The sequence below is a fragment of the Triticum aestivum genome, chromosome 2D (assembly GCF_018294505.1).
Source record: "Triticum aestivum cultivar Chinese Spring chromosome 2D, IWGSC CS RefSeq v2.1, whole genome shotgun sequence".
Taxonomy (NCBI): Eukaryota; Viridiplantae; Streptophyta; class Magnoliopsida; order Poales; family Poaceae; genus Triticum; species Triticum aestivum.
Window position 1 is genome coordinate 500494651 of NC_057799.1, and position 13726 is coordinate 500508376.

Genomic DNA, 13726 nt, shown 5'->3' on the forward strand with positions numbered 1-13726 from the left:
GGGGTATAATGTTTACACTACTGATCATGGATACGATGATTTGGAAAGAAATGACTCTGCAGAGTTTGTACTTAACCACAGCCAACGGATTTCAGTAGTCACAGGGACTAGTTCCGTCTACGGTGTTTTGGAAGAAACACGTCTAACCAGTACACACCCAATTCAACCATCCGAAACCAGGGATCACCCTCGGCCACATTCAAGAAAAACCTTGAGTCGGGGAGGCTACAACCTCACGTAGCATGGGATCAAATTTATATACGCGCGCTCTAAGGGGGTGCCCCCCCTCTCGGTCCCAACCGGAAACACCCATGCCCCCTGACCGGATGACTGGCTTTAATCCTGGGCCAAGGTACCATCATCCCGGCCTCTCTGTTTGGTGTGTACACGGAAAGAGGTTACCAACTTACTAAACCGTATCCTGGCAATGAGACATGTGGTAGCACGGAAAAGGGAAGGGACGGTAACACGGCTCCAACCATGTTAACGTCGGAAAAGTCGGATGACGCAAGGCTGGCATGCTACAACAGTACCACCTTGCTGCCCTTCATGTCATCACATGATTAGGCCATCTCTCATCAGAGATCATCGCAACTTCGGAACATGCGGGAAAAGAACGACAACGTAGCTCCAACCACGTTAACGTCGCAGAGAGTCGGATGACGCAAGGCTGGCATGCTACAACAGTACCACCTTGCTGCCCTTCATGTCATCACATGATTAGGCCATCTCTCATCAGAGGTCATCGCAACTTCGGAACAACCGGGTCGTTGCCTTACGAGCGACGCGGTATTTATCGACACTCACATGCCACGCACAAACTTTCACATGAACATGCAAAACCTCTGCCATATCAAATGTTCAAACATGCTTTCCTGGTTCAGAGAAGTCGGAGTCTAGCTCGGCGAAGTTCGCGGCTCCGTCACCCCTCCTGGAACCTACGGCAAATCACGAAACGGGCACTAACGTGAAAACCAACACATACACAGAAACTTTTCCAATTATTTTTCAAATAAATCCCATAAAAAACTAGACAAAATTTGAAGATTGTCAGAAAAAGAATCACTCAAAAATACCTTTTTATTAAAAAGTTATAAAGGTTTCTGTCCAGGGACTTATCTATAATGAAACAGAAAAGTTCCAGGGTTTTAACTGAGAAAACAGAAAACGCTTCGGCTGGGAATGCGCAAGCGCAAAGGAGGAAACGTATTTTGCCCGAAGGCGCCAACAGAAAACGGTTCGCGAATAAAAGAACAGAGGCTGACATGCGGGGTCCACATGTCAGGTTTGAAAAGCTCGCCGGCGCCCGAAGACTGCGGTGGACGCCGGCGTCGAACCACGGCGAGTTAGGAGAAACGGAGGGTACCAAGAGCTTCAGCGTCCTCTTCCGCGTCGGTGGGTGGTGGACTCGTCCAACGGGGAGCACTATGTCGACGGCGACACTTTCTCCGGCGGACGGTGGCTCGGGTGAGGATGGGGAACTCCGGTGGAGGGCTGCAAGCTACAAATTGAGGCGCGGGTCAGAACGAGGTATGCAAGGTGAGGCTACTGGCACGAGAATGGAGGCGGAGGAGCACACACGGGGGCGAATCGGGCTGGATCCCGTGGCGGGTCGCGGCGGCCGGAGTCGAGGAAGGAGACCTCCTCGGGGCTCTTCCAGTGGCTAGGCGTGCTCTAGGGGGAGTGCAGGGCTGGTGGGTGCTCGAGTTGAAGCTCGGGGCCCCTATTTATAGGCAGATCGACGGGATGGCCGTGAACGGTGAATCTCCGGCGAGCGATTACGGCGGAGCAGTGGGTTGGCAGGGGGTTTGAGCGGTCGGGCAGCATCAGTAGATGTTACTGGACTCGATTTGCAGCTAAACGGGGTCGGTCTTGGCGTAATGGCGTCGGTCCACGGTGAGGTGACCGCACGGGCTCAACGGCGGCAGAGAGCGCGCTCCGCGCCCTGCGGTTCATGATGAGAGCGGCAGCGCATTCGGGGGAGTGGAAGGCCACGCGGCGAGCTCCGGTGGTTTGGGCGGCGCTGGGTGGCGTCGTCGGCGCCGTGTCTCCCGCTGGCGCCCGCAAAGCCGCCGCCGGCGTTGGTCACGGGGTGGCGCACCTTCTGCTGCTCGTCGCCGACGCCCGCAAGGTGCCAGGCACTCGTGCGGTGCAGGAACAAGGGGGCGAGGATGAGGAGCAAGGCGACGCGTTGGCACTGGCGAGATCGATGTCCATCTCTGAAGAAAACGACAGTGAGCACTGAACTGAATCTCTGAACTTTCTGAACTTTGACAAAGACAGTGCACTGCAGGTGTTTGACAGAAGGTTTTGGCTATGAGATAAATTTTTCTGGAGCTGTAACTTGGTGAGATGATCACTCAAAGCACCCAGGGGCTGCCTGAATTTACTTGGAATTTTTCGGAGAAGGTTTTGAATGAATTTCACCAAATTTGCCAAATCTGGTCCAAACTTGCAGCAGGTGTAGTTTGAAATTTTTGAACTGAAGGCTAGTGGATCTTCATGGTTCCAGGTTGAGGGTTCAAAGGACTAGGAGGGGAAAGAAGTTTGGTGGTAAAAGTCCAAACAGAAAATGGAGTTCCTTTGTAAATCTCCAAGTGGTAGAATAGAAGGCAGAAATTTGTTTTAATGAAATTTGAATGATAATCACATGGGGAGGTTCAACTTGCTGGATTAGGTGTAAAACATGATCCAAAGGTGAGGGAAGGATTTGGGGAGAGGATTTGCACAAATGTCATGGTAAGAAGGGAAAGTTGAAAGTGGTAAAGGACTTTCCAAAAGCCATAGTGCAAATTCAAAAAGATTTTCAGAAGTTATTTTCCCAAATGAAAAACATTTTGTTTTGAGTCCAAATGAAAAGTAAGAACTTCCAAGACCAAAGGCAGATCTTGGGTGAATCCAAACAAAACTTTTGCCATAAGGAAAAATATATGAGAGGGAGAGTTCTCTTAAAGAAAAATTTAAATTGCTCCCCTCAAGTCAAAATAGAAATCTTTTTTGAAAAATCCAAATAAAAACTTGGGTGTCACATCCGGCCAATAACCAATAGCGGGATCTGGATACCCATATTGGCTCCCAGATGCTCCTCGATGATCTCATCGGATGAACCACGATGTCGAGGATTCAATCAATCCCGTATACAATTCCCTTTGTCAATGGGTATGTTACTTGCCCGAGATTCGATCGTCAGTATCCCGATACCTTGTTCAATCTCGTTACCGGCAAGTCTCTTTACTCGTTCCGTAACACATCATCCCGTGATCAACTCCTTGGTCATATTGTGCACATTATGATGATGTCCTACCGAGTGGGCCCAGAGATACCTCTCCGTTTACACGGAGTGATAAATCCCAGTCTCGATTCGTGCCAACCCAACAGACACTTTCGGAGATACCTGTAGTGCACCTTTATAGCCACCCAGTTACGTTGTGACGTTTGGTACACCCAAAGCATTCCTACGGTATCTGGGAGTTGCACAATCTCATGGTCTAAGGAAATGATACATGACATTAGAAAAGCTCTTAGCAAACGAACTACACGATCTTGTGCTAGGCTTAGGATTGGGTCTTGTCCATCACATCATTCTCCTAATGATGTGATCCCGTTATCAACGACATCCAATGTCCATGGTCAGGAAACCGTAACCATCTATTGATCAACGAGCTAGTCAACTAGAGGCTTACTAGGGACATGGTGTTGTCTATGTATCCACACATGTATCTGAGTTTCCTATCAATACAATTTTAGCATGAATAATAAAAGATTATCATGAACAAGGAAATATAATAATAACCAATTTATTATTGCCTCTAGGGCATATTTCCAACAATAGGCTCTACGTTCAAATACAACGGGTGCAAAACAGTTGCACACGCGGAATACTCAGGTTAAACTTGACGAGCCTAGCATATAACAGATATGGCCTCGGAACACGGAGACCGAAAGGTCGAGCGTGAATCATATAGTAGATATGATCAACATAGTGATGTTCACCATTGAAACTACTCCATCTCACGTGATGATCGGACATGGTTTAGTTGATTTGGATCACGTGATCACTTAGAGGATTAGAGGGATGTCTATCTAAGTGGGAGTTCTTAAGTAATATGATTAATTGAACTTAAATTTATCATGAACTTAGTACCTGATAGTATTTTGCTTGTCTATGTTGATTGTAGATAGATGGCCCGTGCTGTTGTTCCGTTCAATTTTAATGCGTTCCTTGAGAAAGCAAAGTTGAAAGATGATGGTAGCGATTACACGGACTGGGTCCGTAACTTTATGATTATCCTCATTGCTGCACAGAAGAATTACGTCCTGGAAGCACCGCTAGGTGCCAGACCTGCTGCAGAAGCAACACCAGATGTTATGAACGTCTGGCAGAGCAAAGCTGATGACTACTCAATAGTTCAGTGTGCCATGCTTTACGGCTTAGAACCGGGACTTCGACGACGTTTTGAACGTCATGGAGCATATGAGATGTTCCAGGAGTTGAATTTAATATTTCAAGCAAATGCCCAGATTGAGAGATATGAAGTCTCCAATAAGTTCTACAGCTGCAAGATGGAGGAGAATAGTTCTGTCAGTGAGCATATACTCAAAATGTCTGGGTATAACAATCACTTGATTCAACTGGGAGTTAATCTTCCGGATGATAGCGTCATTGACAGAATTCTTCAATCACTGCCACCAAGCTACAAGAGCTTCGTGATGAACTATAACATGCAAGGGATGGATAAGACGATTCCCGAGCTCTTCGCAATGCTAAAGGCTGCGGAGGTAGAAATCAAGAAGGAGCATCAAGTGTTGATGGTCAACAAGACCACCAGTTTCAAGAAAAAGGGCAAAGGGAAGAAGAAGGGGAACTTCAAGAAGAACAGCAAACAAGTTGCTGCTCAGGAGAAGAAACCCAAGTCTGGACCTAAGCCTGAGACTGAGTGCTTCTACTGCAAACAGACTGGTCACAGGAAGCGGAACTGCCCCAAGTATTTGGCGGATAAGAAGGATGGCAAGGTGAACAAAGGTATATGTGATATACATGTTATTGATGTGTACCTTACTAATGCTCGCAGTAGCACCTGGGTATTTGATACTGATTCTGTTGCTAATATTTGCAACTCAAAACAGGGACTACAGATTAAGCGAAGATTGGCTAAGGACGCGGTGACGATGCGCGTGGGAAATTGTTCCAAAGTCGATGTGATCGCGGTCGGCACACTACCTCTACATCTACCTTCGGGATTAGTTTTAGACCTAAATAATTGTTATTTGGTGCCAGCGTTGAGCATGAACATTATATTTGGATCTTGTTTGATGCGAGACGATTATTCATTTAAATCAGAGAATAATGGTTGTTCTATTTATATGAGTAATATCTTTTATGGTCATGCACCCTTGAAGAGTGGTCTATTTTTGTTGAATCTCGATAGTAGTGATACACAATATTGAAGCCAAAAGATGCAGAGTTGATAATGATAGTGCAACTTATTTGTGGCACTGCCGTTTAGGTCATATCGGTGTAAAGCGCATGAAGAAACTCCATACTGATGGACTTTTGGAACCACTTGATTATGAATCACTTAGTACTTGCGAACCATGCCTCATGGGCAAGATGACTAAGACTCCGTTCTCCGGAACAATGGAGCGAGCAACACATTTGTTGGAAATCATACATAATGATGTATGTGGTCCGATGAATATTGAGGCTCGCGGCGGGTATCATTATTTTCTGACCTTCACAGATGATTTGAGCAGATATGGGTATATCTACTTGATGAAACACAAGTCTGAAACATTTGAAAAGTTCAAAGAATTTCAGAGTGAAGTGGAGAATCATCGTAACAAGAAAATAAAAGTTTCTACGATATGATCACAGAGGTAAAATATTTGAGTTAACAAGTTTGGCCTTCAGTTAAAACAATGTGAAATAGTTTCACTACACACGCCACGTGGAACACCATAGTGTAATGGTGTGTCCGAACGTCGTAACCGTATTTTATTAGATATGGTGCGATTTATGATGTCTCTTACCGATCTACCACTATCGTTTTGGGGTCATGCATTAGAGACAACTATATTCACGTTAAATAGGGCACCATCTAAATCCGTTGAGACGACACTGTATGAAATATGGTTTGGCAAGAAACCTAAGCTGTCGTTTCTTAAAGTTTGAGGTTGCACTGCTTATGTGAAAAAGTTTCAACCTGATAAGCTCAAACCCAAATCGGAGAAGTGCGTCTTCATAGGATACCCAAAAGAAATTGTTGGGTACACCTTCTATCACAGATACGAAGGCAAGATATTCGTTGCTGAGAATGGATCCTTTCTAGAGAAGGAGTTTCTCTCGAAATAAGTGAGTGGGAGGAAAGTAGAACTTGATGAGGTAACTGTAGCTGCTCCCTTATTGGAAAGTAGTTCATCACAGAAACCGGTTCCTGTGACACTTACACCAATTAGTGAGGAAGCTAATGATGAAGATCATGAAACTTCAGATCAAATTACTACCGAACCTCGTAGGTCAACCAGAGTAAGATCTGCACCAGAGTGGTACGGTAATCCTGTTCTGGAGATCATGTTACTTGACCATGAAGAACCTACAAACTATGAGGAAGCGATGATGAGCCCAGATTCCGCAAAATGGCTTGAGGCCATGAAATCTGAGATGGGATCCATGTATGAGAACAAAGTATGGACTTTGATTGACTTGCCCAATGATCGGCGAGCCATTGAGATTAAATGGATCTTCAAGAGGAAGACGGACGCTGATAGTAGTGTTACTATCTACAAAGCTAGAATTGTCGCAAAAGGTTTTTGACAAGTTCAAGGTGTTGACTACGATGAGAGTTTCTCACTCATATCTATGCTTAAGTCTGTCCGAATAATGTTAGCAATTGCCACATTTTATGATTATGAAATTTGGCAAATGGATGTCAAAACTGCATTCCTGAATGGATTTCTGGAAGAAGAGTTGTATATGATGCAACCGGAAGGTTTTTCCGATCCAAAAGGAGCTAACAAAGTGTGCAAGCTCCAGCAATCCATTTATGGACTGGTGCAAGCCTCTCGGAGTTGGAATAAACGTTTTGATAGTGTGATCAAAGCATTCGGTTTTATACAGACTTTTGGAGAAGCCTGTATTTACAAGAAAGTGAGTGGGAGCTCTGTAGCATTTCTGATATTATATGTGGATGACATATTACTGATTGGAAATGATATAGAATTTCTGGATAGCATAAAGGGATACTTGAATAAGAGTTTTTCAATGAAAGACCTCGGTGAATCTGCTTATATATTGGGCATCAAGATCTATAGAGATAGATTAAGACGCTTAATTGGACTTTCACAAAGCACATACCTTGACAAAGTTTTGAAGAAGTTCAAAATGGATCAAGCAAAGAAAGGGTTCCTGCCTGTGTTACAAGGTGTGAAGTTGAGTAAGACTCAATGCCCGACAACTGCAGAAGATAGAGAGAAGATGAAAGATGTTCCCTATGCTTCAGCCATAGGCTCTATCATGTATGCAATGCTGTGTACCAGACCTGATGTGTGCCTTGCTATAAGTTTAGCAGGGAGGTACCAAAGTAATCCAGGAGTGGATCACTTGACAGCAGTCAAGAACATCCTGAAATACCTGAAAAGGACTAAGGATATGTTTCTCGTTTATGAAGGTGACAAAGAGCTAATCGTAAATGGTTACGTCGATGCAAGCTTTGACACTGATCCGGACAATTCTAAATCGCAAACCGGATACATGTTTACATTGAACGGTGGAGCTGTTGGTTGGTGCAGTTCTAAACAAAGCGTTGTGGCGGGATCTACATGTGAAGTGGAGTACATAGCTGCTTCGGAAGCAGCAAATGAAGTAGTCTGGATGAAGGAGTTCATATCCGATCTAGGTGTCATACCTAGTGCATCGGGTCCAATGAAAATCTTTTGTGATAATACTGGTGCAATTGCCTTGGCGAAGGAATCCAGATTTCACAAGAGAACCAAGCACATCAAGAGATGCTTCAATTCCATCCGGGATCTAGTCCAGGTGGGAGACGTAGAAATTTGCAAGATACATACGGATCTGAATGTTGGAGACCCATTGACTAAGCCTCTTCCACGAGCAAAACATGATCAGCACCAAGGCTCCATGGGTGTTAGAATCATTACTGTGTAATCTAGATTATTGACTCTAGTGCAAGTGGGAGACTGAAGGAAATATGCCCTAGAGGCAATAATAAAGTTATTATTTATTTCCTTATTTCATGATAAATGTTTATTATTCATGCTAGAATTGTATTAACCGGAAACATAATACTTGTGTGAATACATAGACAAACAGAGTGTCACTAGTATGCCTCTACTTGACTAGCTCGTTGATCAAAGATGGTTATGTTTCCTAGCCATATACATGAGTTGTCATTTGATTAACGGGATCACATAATTAGGAGAATGATGTTATTGACTTGACCCATTCCGTTAGCTTAGCACTTGATCGTTTAGTATTCTGCTATTGCTTTCTTCATGACTTATACATGTTCCTATGACTATGAGATTATGCAACTCCCGTTTACCGGAGGAACACTTTGTGTGCTACCAAACGTCACAACGTAACTGGGTGATTATAAAGGTGCTCTACAGGTGTCTCCAAAGGTACTTGTTGGGTTGGCGTATTTCGAGAATAGGATTTGTCACTCCGATTGTCGGAGAGGTATCTCTGGGCCCACTCGGTAATGCACATCACTTAAGCCTTGCAAGCATTGCAACTAATGAGTTAGTTGCGGGATGATGTATTACAGAACGAGTAAAGAGACTTGCTGGTAACGAGATTGAACTAGGTATTGAGATACCGACGATCGAATCTCGGGCAAGTAACATACCGATGACAAAGGGAACAACGTATGTTGTTATGCGGTTTGACCGATAAAGATCTTCGTAGAATATGTGGGAGCCAATATGAGCATCCAGGTTCCGCTATTGGTTATTAACCGGAGACGTGTCTCGGTCATGTCTACATAGTTCTCGAACCCGTAGGGTCCGCACGCTTAAAGTTTCGATGACAGTTATATTACGAGTTTATATGTTTTGATGCACCGAAGGTAGTTCAGAGTCCCGGATGTGATCATGGACATGACGAGGAGTCTCAAAATGGCCGAGACATGAAGATTGATATATTGGACGACTATATACGGACACCGGAATGGTTCCGGGGGTTATCGGATATATACCGGAGTACCGGGAGGTTACCGGAACCCCCTGGGAGTTTAATGGGCCTACGCGGGCCTTAGTGGAGAAGAGGAGAGGCGGCTAGGGCAGGCCACGCGCCCGTCCCCCTCTAGTCCGAATTGGACAAGGAGGGGGGGGGGGGGGGGCGGCGCCCCCCTTTCCTTCCTCTCACTCTCCTCTTTCCCCCTTCTCCTAATCCAACAAGGAAGGGAGGGAGTCCTACCCCCGGTGGGAGTAGGACTCCTCCTGGCACGCCCCTCTCCTGGCCGGCCGCCTCTACCCCCCTTGCTCCTTTATATACGGGGGCAGGGGGGCACCCCAAAGACACAATAATTGATCATTGATCTTTTAGCCGTGTGCGGTGCCCCCCTCCACCATAGTCCACCTCGATAATATCGTAGTGGTGCTTAGGCGAAGCCCTGCATCGGTAGAACATCATCATCGTCACCACGCCATCGTGCTGACGAAACTCTCCCTCAACACTCGGCTGGATCGGAGTTCGAGGGACGTCATCGGGCTGAACGTGTGCTGAACTCGGAGGTGCCGTGCGTTCGGTACTTGATCGGTCGGATTGTGAAGACGTACGACTACATCAACCGCGTTGTGCTAACGCTTCTGCTTTCGGTCTACGAGGGTACGTGGACATACTCTCCCCTCTTGTTGCTATGCATCACCATGATCTTGCGTGTGCGTAGGATTTTTTTTGAAATTACTACGTTCCCCAACACAAAGCTCTTGTCTAATTATTATAATTTTACTTATCGAGGCAACCCCCCACGGCGGAAAGGGCCTTCGGTTGGACAATTGATTCTTGATGCAGGACGCGTGTCAGTCAAGATGTTATTTAGACACATCCCCCACTTCGGTTCATAACAAGCACATCTCCATGGGTGACTTCCAACGCACAACTTAAGATCATATTTTGTCCCAGCACAAATATATAGTTGTAAGCATTAATCCTCATACATGTACATCTTTTTGTTATAAGTGTTCAACTCAAAGGTTATTGATTTTTGATCCGGTCAAAAGCTGGAATTGTTTCTTTAACGAAAGCTTGCTAGAGACCCTAGCTTCAAGGGGCCGACCTTCCTCTCATAGGTTCGATAACCCAGGGTCACCTCAGGCGAAATATGTGTGGGTACTTTCTGTTCCATTTCTAGATCACAAAAAGGAAGTATCACCCTGCCTGGCAGGTTCACCATTTTGAGCCACCGGTTCGTCGGGATCAGGTCCTCGACGCCCTCAGCGCCAGCCACGACCTGCGCTCCTCCACCAGCTACCTCCCACTCCGTCTTCATGATCTTGTCAGGTAATATGACTTGTGTTATTAATAGAGCATTGAAAACTCCCTCCGATGATTGGCAGTTGCAAATGATCAGTGTGATGATCATTGGCAATTGGCACAAACCAGTGGCAATTGCCCAAGTGCAAGTGGCACTGATCAGTGGCACTTGCACTTGGGCAACTACCACTGATCAGTGCTAGTTGCCAAACATGCAATGATATGTTTAGATCATAGCACTGGGTCAGTGGCACTTGCCAAATCATCAGTGCTATGATCTAATCATAGCACTGCAAGTTTGGCAAGTTGCCAATCATTAGCTGGACTTCCACATTTGGCATCATTCAAATTGGTACTAGTACCTAAACGAGCAAACACATTGGTCCTACAACATCTATGAGCATGCACAGTTGTCCTACGTACACTAATCACCATGCACGTACTGAAAATCATGCACAAAACCTAACTGCGAACAACACAAAATACTGAAACATAGCACTTGTGCAGCATGAATATCAAGCAAATGTCATGAACATCAAGCAAATGTTAGTACCAATCTAGCATGAACATTAAGCCAATGTCACTAACAATCTTGCAAGCACAAATCTACCAATCTAGCAAGAACATCATCACCTATTTTGCATCGACACCCGAGGCAGTGCACGAATCTACACTAATAGTCAACATCAATCGACTGGATTCGAATCGATTCAATTGGAACTGGATCGCATCGAATCTAGTAATCCAATTCAATCCATGCCTAGTAGAGCACAAACCCTAATCTACATCTACGAGCAAGGCGGAAAGAATGCAACTTATCGGAGCGGGTGCCGTTGGATTGTACACCGCCCGAGGAGAAAACCCCGGCGGGAATGAGGGCCACTCAAAGAGGATGAGCCGGCAATGCCCAGGGTCATCGCCGATGCGCCAGTGCTCCTGATCACGCGGGAGCTAGAGGAAGAGGGCGGCGGCGTCCATGGCCCTACCATGCTGCTCGGAGAAAACCCTCGAATGGGGGTAAAATAACCCCCCTCCGACCACTGGGGTTCCGAACAGCGGTGCACCTGATGTCCCTTCCGGCGGTGCAACCGAACCTAGGACCATCAGGTCTGGATACGAAGGCGGAGCCAGAGCGGTCCGGTGTTGGAGATATGCCCTAGAGGCAATCGTGTATGATGATATTTTTATTTGTTTATGAATAAAGATAGTCCTTGGACATTCTAAATGATGTGTACCAACAAGTACGTGACTTGTTTGTGAGACTATGCATTGTATGATGAATACCCTAAATGATCCCTAGTCGAAAGGGCTGTGTGGAAGCGCAGCCAACTAGACTAGCATATGACACGGTGGATGGTCCGGTCTCACTGACCATGAAGCATTGGATGCTAGCCGGATAATGTGGACTCGGAAAGATCTGGTCAGATTCGACGTAGTCGGATCTGAATCTAGATTAGGTCCAAGTCGGATATACCCGACTGTGAGATACAGTGATAGGTCATATGTGAGTCTCTAGTACGACACAAGTCCTGTGTCCTAAGACCTGAGCTAGTGCATGTATTCGGGATGGTGACATGAAGGAAATACGCCCTAGAGGCAATAATAAAGTTGATATTTATATTTCCTTATATCATGATAAATGTTTATTATTCATGCTAGAATTGTATTAACCGGAAACTTAGTACATATGTGAATAGATAAACAAACAGAGTGTCCCTAGTATGCCTCTACTTGATTAGCTCATTAAGCAAAGATGGTTAATTTTCCTAACCATAGACATGTGCTGTCATTTGATGAACGGGATCACATCATTAGAGAATGATGTGATGGACAAGACCCATCCGTTAGCTTAGCATTATGATCGTTTAGTTTTATTGCTATTGCTTTCTTCATGACTTATACATATTCCTCTGACTATGAGATTATGCAACTCCCGAATACTCGAGGAACACCTTGTGTGCTATCAAACATCACAACGTAACTGGGTGATTATAAAGATGCTCTACAAGTGTCTCTGAAGGTGTTTGTTGAGTTGGCATAGATCAAGATCAGGATTTGTCACTCCGTGTATCAAAGAGGTATCTCCGGGCCCTCTCGGTAATGCACATCACTATAAGCCTTGCAAGCAATGTGACTAATGAGTTAGTTGCGGGATGATGCATTACGGAACGAGTAAAGAGACTTGCCAGTAATGAGATTTAAATAGGTATGAGGATACCAATGATCGAATCTCGGGCAGGTAACATACCGATGACAAAGGGAATGGCGTATGTTGTTATGCGGTTTGACCGATAAGATCTTCGTAGAATATGTAGGAACCAATATGAGCATCCAGGATCCGCTATTGGTTATTGACCGGAGATGTGTCTCGGTCATGTCTACATACTTCTCGAACCCGTAGGGTCCGCACGCTTAACGTTCGATGACGATTTGTATTATGAGTTATGTGTTTTGGTGACCGAAGTTCGTTCGGAGTCCCGGATGAGATCACGGACATGACGAGAAGTCTCAAAATGGTCGAGAGGTAAATATTCATATATTGGAAGATTGTATTCGGACATCGGAATGGTTCCGAGTGATTCGGGTATTTTACCGGAGTACCGAGGGGTTACCGGAGCCCCCCGGGGAAGTGCTGGGCCAACATGGGCCTAAGGGAGAGAGAGGGAAGCCCGCGGGAGGTGGGCGCGCGCCCCCTCCTTGGGAGTCCGAATAGGACAAGGAGGAGGGGCGGTGCCCCCCCGTTCCCTTTGCCTCTCCCTCTCCTTCCTATTCCCTTCGGTGGAAGAAAGGAAAGGGGGGGGGGCGAATCCTACTTGGACTAGGAGTCCAAGTAGGACTCCCCCCATGGCGTGCCCCTCCTGGCCGCTGACCTCTCTCCCCCCTCCTTTACATACGTGGGCAGGGGGCACCCCAAAGGCACACCATGATTTCTCTTAGCCGTGTGCGGTGCCCCCTCCACAGTTTACTCCTCCGGTCATAGCGTCATAGTGCTTAGGCGAAGCCCTGCACAGATCACATCACCATCATCGTCGCCACGCCGTCGTGCTGACAGAACTCTCCCTCAACCCTCTACTGGATCAAGAGCTCGAGGGACGTCATCGAGCTAAACGTGTGCTGAACACGGAGGTGCCGTACATTCGGTACTTGGATCGGTTGGATCATGAAGACGTTCGACTACATCAACCGCGTTAATCTAACGCTTCCTCTTTCGGTCTACTAGGGTACGTGGAC